The sequence below is a fragment of the Humulus lupulus genome, chromosome 1 (genome assembly GCF_963169125.1).
Source record: "Humulus lupulus chromosome 1, drHumLupu1.1, whole genome shotgun sequence".
NCBI classification, from domain to species: Eukaryota; Viridiplantae; Streptophyta; class Magnoliopsida; order Rosales; family Cannabaceae; genus Humulus; species Humulus lupulus.
The window spans coordinates 239524232-239530698 of NC_084793.1; the positions used below are offsets into that span (position 1 = coordinate 239524232).

General features: G+C 41.6%; 1 non-coding gene across 1 annotated transcript; it reads right to left on the reverse strand.

Moving 5' to 3' along the window:
• Window positions 1-3339: 3339 nt before the first annotated feature.
• LOC133813095 (small nucleolar RNA R71) lies at window positions 3340-3445 on the reverse strand. Its single transcript, XR_009884139.1, has one exon. It is a non-coding gene; the product is annotated as a small nucleolar RNA R71 (small nucleolar RNA).
• Window positions 3446-6467: the final 3022 nt, after the last annotated feature.

Sequence of the window (6467 nt, forward strand, 5' to 3'; positions counted from 1 at the left end):
CTACGAGCTTGTGTGCTAGATTTTGGGGGATCTTGGAGTAAGTATCTCCCTTTGATTGAGTTCTCATACAATAATAGTTATCGGGCGACTATCAGTGTGGCTCTATATGAGATTCTATACGGGAGGAAGTGCAGATCACCTATTCATTGGGATGAGACGGGTGAGAGGAGATACTTGGGTCCTGAGGTGTTTCAGAGGACCAATGAAGTGATTGAAATGATTAGAGCTTGAATGCTCGCCTCCCAGAGTCGCCAGAAGAGTTACTCGGACTTGAAACGCAGGAGCATATAGTTTTAGGTCGGTGACCATGTATTCCTTGGGTTTCACCTTTGAGAGGAGTGAAATGGTTTGGTTCGAGGCAAGTTGAGCCCTAGATTTGTTGGCCCCTTTGAGATTCTGGAACGGGTTGGAGAGGTAGCTTACAGATTGGTGATGTCTCCAGCTCTGTCAGGGGTTCATGATGTTTTTCACGTGTCCATGCTCCGGAAGTATGTATCAGATTCGACGCATGTACTGAGTTATGAGAATTTGGAACTAGACCAAGATTTATCTTATGAGGAGAAGCCGGTTCAGATTCTCGACCGGAAGGATAAATTCTTGCGGAGCAAGACCATCGCCTTGGTGAAAGTGTTGTGGAGGAACAACAAAATTGAGGAGGCGACGTGGGAACTTGAATCAGATATGTGGGAGCGGTATCCCATGTTGTTAAGGTAATTTTGAGGATGAAATTTTTGTAAGGAGGGGATAGTTGTAGCGTCCCAAATTTGCTAATAAGGCTTAGGGCCTTGATTAGCGTGCCTGGAGGGCAATAAGTGGTTTATTATGTTAATGTGTGAATTTGATGAGTATGTGATTAGAAATGCATGTTTAGGTGAATTAAATATGCATGTGGGCCCCATTTGGTTATTAGGGGTAGGTTTGTAATTTGAGCCCATTGAGGGCATAAATGCAATATTTGTGATTGACACCATGTGTGAGTGGTGATATATTTGGGATGCATGATCAGAGACAGTCCTAGGGAGCAGTTTAGCTAGAAAGTCACAATGGGGTCAAATACCCGGCTAGGGAGGAGCTTAGGGGTATTTTGGGAATATTATATGTGTTCGGGAATTATTGAGTAGCGGGTAGTAATTTAGTAGTGTCTGAGATATGTTGGGATTAAATGGGGATTTATAGGTATACTTGGGGATTTAACGGGATTTGGTAAATGACTAAATTGCCCTTGGGGTTACTTAAGGGTTAAGGATAGGGGCAAAATGGTAATTTGGCTTTAAGGATGGATAGACTTGGCTGAGGAGAAGTCATTCACGTTTTCTTCACTTAAACATATATCTGATTTTCTGTTGGAAGTCTAGAGAAAACCAGGAGCTAGGAAAGGAAGGAGAAGAAAGCTAATCTTCTTTGGGATCAAGGGAGGAGATCAAAGCTAGATCTTTGGGGGCTAGAAGCTTTGAACTTAGGGGATTAGTTCAGAGACTTATTCAGGTTCAAGGTAAGCTTTTAAACCTGTTGATCAACTGAAATTCTGCTAGTTTTGATTACTAGAACTTAGGCATGCTTGAATTGATTTTCAGGATTGGCTTTGAATGTTTGATGGGTGTAGGAAGTGGTTTATGAGCTTGGTCAGATGTTTAGGTTGTATGGATATGAATTTTGGGCTTAGTTCTAGGGTTGGTTGAAGTTTGGGGTGTGAAAAATGGGTTTAAGCTCGGGAAAAACCTTAGAGAAAAGCTAGTTTTCTGGGTTTGCAGGTTGAGCTACGGCCCTTGAAGGGGCATGTCGCGGCCCGTGTGTGCGTGAGGCCTAGGGAGGCCTCTGTTCTTAAGGCGTGCCGCGGCACTGGGCTAAGCATGAAGCAGCCCATGTCTCCTTCCAGGGAGGCGTTTTGCCTCTGTTTTGAGGCATGCCGCGACCCTTTAGGGGTTGGTCCGCGGCCTTAGTTCAAAGTGTTGGTTTTTTTGTGGGTTTGTGGCTTGGGAACCCAATTGTTAAGGCTCGGGATGGATTTTATCACTCGGATTGATAGAATCCAAGGTTCCAAAAACTAGAATTGTAACCCGAATTTATTTATTGGATTTGATACGTTGTGACTAGGTTTTCAGCGAGGCTCGGACTAGGGGACCGTGCTCGGGACATCGATGCTCGAAAAGCTCGGGACGCAGGTAAGAAAATTGTTGTACCCATAGAGTAGGGCAAGGCCCTATAGTTTGTGTTGCAGGGCATGATCCTATATGATTGTGTTGCAGGGCGTAGCCCCCCAATGATTAAGTTTATATGTGTTTAAGTATTTGTTTAATTATGCTATATGTGCATATATGTGAATGAACGGAGAAGGCCAGGAACGACGAAGGCCAAGAACGGCGAAGGCTGAGAATGACAAGGCCGAGTATGACAAGGGGCCGGGAGCAACGTTAAGAATGTGGAGTGCGAGTTGCCAGGGTGAGACCCCTATAGGATACCTGGGATATCCTCACGGTGTAGACCGTGAACCCAGGGCCTGGTAAAGCGCCTGGGATGGCATGGTAGTTATGTGTTTAGCCTGTTGGCGGTTTTGTTGTGTGTTAATTGATGGTTATGCATATGTTATTTGCTTGTGTGGAGTTTTTTTGCTGGGCTTCGGCTCACAGGTGCTCTATGGTGCAGGTAAGGGCAAGGGGAAAGTCAACCAACCATGAGTACAGAGAGCGTGAAGCGACGCATACATGTTTGGCCTGCTTGGCAGCCACAGCCAGAGGTATTTTTGGGAGATGTTTGTATTAAACCTAATTTTGTTGTTTAGTCGACTTTAATTATATTTTTGAGTTGTAAATATTTCTAAACAGTATATTGGGATCCCAAATGTTTAACGCTTTATAATTTTCAATGAATGGATATTTTTTTTCAAATTATGTGACTTATGTTATGATTCAGCTGCACTTTTATCTTAAAACCTCGATTAGCGAGTTAATTGCACATTTTAAATTCACTGAGTAATGACTCTAAGGAAGTTGGGCATTACAACTACCTCCATCCTACTCGCACTTCCACGCCTTCATGCATTATCTTCCCTCCTAATATGTCTGCATTAGACTTTAAACCTGCATGATTCAACTCTTGCCCACATTTCATGGAATGGAAAACGAAAGTCCATACATGCATATTAGAGAATCCAAGGAGGTAGCATCCACATTCTATAACTGAGTCAAAAATGTCGATTTTGTGCGACTGAAATTCTTCCCTTTCTCATTGAAAGACAAAGACAAAAGTTGATTATACTCTGTGACACCTAGGTCTATTAGAAGATGGGAGGAAATGACCAAATCCTCTTCTCTGAAACACTTCCTCATCCAGAAGACCATCAGTCTAAAATGAAAAATTTCCACATTTCCCCAAAAGACAATGAAACATTCTATCAAGTCTGGGAAAGATTCAAAGATCTGTTAAATCAATGCCCACACCATGGCCATTAGAACTGGTGTTTGGTCAGTTACTTCTATGAAGGTCTCAGGAGTCCTGAGCGCCAATTTTTAGAAATGTTATGGAATGGTGAATTCCTCGAAAAAGAGCCAGATGATGATCTTGAATATCTCGAAGACTCCACAAAAAAATCTCACACCCGGACTGGTCCAAGTGCTACTGATAGCACCAACCAACATAAACCATCTGGGATCTATCAACTTTGAGAAAAGGATAGTGTTAAGGTCAAACTCGAAGCTTTGAAAAGCAGTTTGAGGTCTTAATGATGAAAAATGGCCAAAAATCGTACATGATTGCTCAAGCGGAACCGCGAGAACCTTGCTTGGTTTGTGGAGGGATGGAGCATCTATCTAAGGTCTGCTTAGCTTTTAATGAAATGATGGGGATTTATGAGGAGCAATGCAATGCCTTAGGGGCATATAACAAGCCATTCTCCCATACGTACAACCTTGGTTGGAGAAACCACCCAAATTTCAGTTGGAGAGATTCCAACCAAGCTCAATCGTCTGGAAGCCAATGGAGAAATGAGCAACAAGTTCAACCATCAAATGCATATTCTGCACCTCAATACAATGCTCATCAACAACGAAATTCTCTTGAGAATACCATTCATGCATTCATAGAGGAACAATCCAAACTAAATCGCCAAATGATGGAAGAAATCAAGGAAATGAAATGTCAATTCTCAAAATTGACTGAATCCTTGGCCATTCCGGAAAAAGGAAAACTTCTTTCAAAATTCAATGCGCAAGGCCAACACATGGCTCAATCTTCAAATTCTAATGATCAAAATGTTAAGGAGTAAATTCCATCACGACTAGAAGTGGTAAAACTTTGCAAGACCCACCCATAAAATCCAACTCTCCTAGTACTCCAAAAGTTATTCCCGAAAATCCACCACTCAATGCCTCTCCAAAAGTACCATTTCCCTAGGCTTTGAAACCTGTTGGGAAACTTCTTGATAACCAAGTTGAAATCCTTGAGCACTTGACACAAGTGAAGGTTAATCTTCCTTTGCTTCAGATCATAAAACAAGTGACGACTTATGCCAAAATCATCACGGATCTATGCATTGCAAAAAGGAAGCACCATGTGAAGAAGAGTGCTTTCCTGTCTGAGCAAGTAAGTGTGGTGATTGAACAAAAGACACCGCTGAAATACAAAGATCCCAGTTGTTCCACCATTTCTTGCCAAATTGGGACCCATGAAGTCAACCAAGGTTTAATTGATCTTGGCACGAGTGTAAATCTCATCCTTACGCTATGTACTCATAACTCGGTCTTGGAGAAATGAAGCCAACATTTGTTGTACTACAGCTTGCTGACCGCTCCACCAAAAATTCTAGGGGTATTGTTGAGGTCGTTTTAGTTCAAATTGAAAAATTCTACTACCCCCTGAACTTTCTTATTCTTGATACCCAATCTATGGTAAACATGGAGTCAAAAATTCCTATTATCCTTGGAAGACCATTCCTTGCTACTACAAATGCTGTGATCAATTGTCAGAATGGCCTAATGAAGATATCATTTGGAAACATGACTCTTGAAGTCAATATCTTCCACATCGGGAAACAACCCCGAGAAGATGATGAATGCTATCAAGCATTCATCATTAACACTTTAATTCCCGAGGAGGTGCAATTGCGAAGCAACTTCGATAATCTTGATGAACTCTTCCTTTTGTCTCAAAATGAAAGTCCCAGTTCTATTAAGTCTACTCTTGCAATATCAAATCACATAGACTAACACAATAGAAGGACTTAGTTTTGGAAACCTCGCTTTGAAGAGCTACCTCGTGAAAGGGCACAGCCGAAGAGGTTCCAATTGTTCAATTGACCCAACTTCCCAAGGGTTTTAATCATGTCTTCTTGGGATATGGTGAAAACTTTCCAGTTATCATCTCATCCAACCTGCAAAATTTTCAAGAATTTCAGTTACCCGAGCTACTGCGAATGTATAGATCTGTAATAGGTTGGACGCTTGCTGATATCAAATGTATTAGCCCTTTAATTTTCTCCCATAGAATCGATCTGGAAGATGAGGCTATCCCTCGAATAGATCCTCAAAGGTGACTGAACCCCACAATGAAAGAAGTTGTAAGAAATGAAGTTCTAAAATTGCTAAACGCTGGAATTATCTATGCAGTGGCCGACAGCAAATGGGTCAGTCCAACTCAAGTCGTACCCAAGAAATCAGGTGTCACTGTTGTTCAAAATGAAAAAGGGGTCCTTGTCCCCACCAAAATTGTGACAGGCTAGCGCATGTGCATTGATTATAGAAAATTAAATGCCTCCTCCTGCAAAGATCATTTTCCACTACCATTCATTGATCAAACCCTTGAACATGTAGCTGGTCATCCATTCTATTGCTTTCTTGATGGCTATTCTGGCTATTATCAAATTGAGATTGCATTATAGGATCAAGATAAGACCACTTTAACTTGTCCCTTTGGCACTTTTGCTTTCTGGCATATGCCATTTTGCTTGTGTAATGCACCAACAACTTTACAAAGATGCACGATGAGCATCTTTAGTGACATGATTGAAAAATCAATGGAAGTATTCATGGGAGAAATGCCACTTCATGGTATCTTCAGGCATAGTCTTAGGCCACATTGTTTTTGAAAGAGGAATTGGGGTTGATCAATCCAAAATCAACCTTATCTCCAACCTGCCTACTCCTAAGACTGTCAAAGACGTTAGGTCATTCCTTGGTCATGCTGGTTTCTATAAGAGGTTCATACAAAAAATTTCAATGATTTCTTGTTTGCTAAGCAACCTCCTAGCCAAAGATGTCACTTTTGAATTTACACCTAAGTGTGAGGAATCATTCCAAATGCTTGTAAATTCTCTCACTTCCATTCCCATCATTCAGTCACCCGATTGGAGTCTTCCTTTCAAAATCATGTGTGACGCCAGAAAATTTGTTGTGGGAGTTGTGCTAGGACAACAAAGGGAGGGGAAACCCTTTCTTGTCTATTATGCAAGCCGAACTCTCAATAGTGCTCAAATG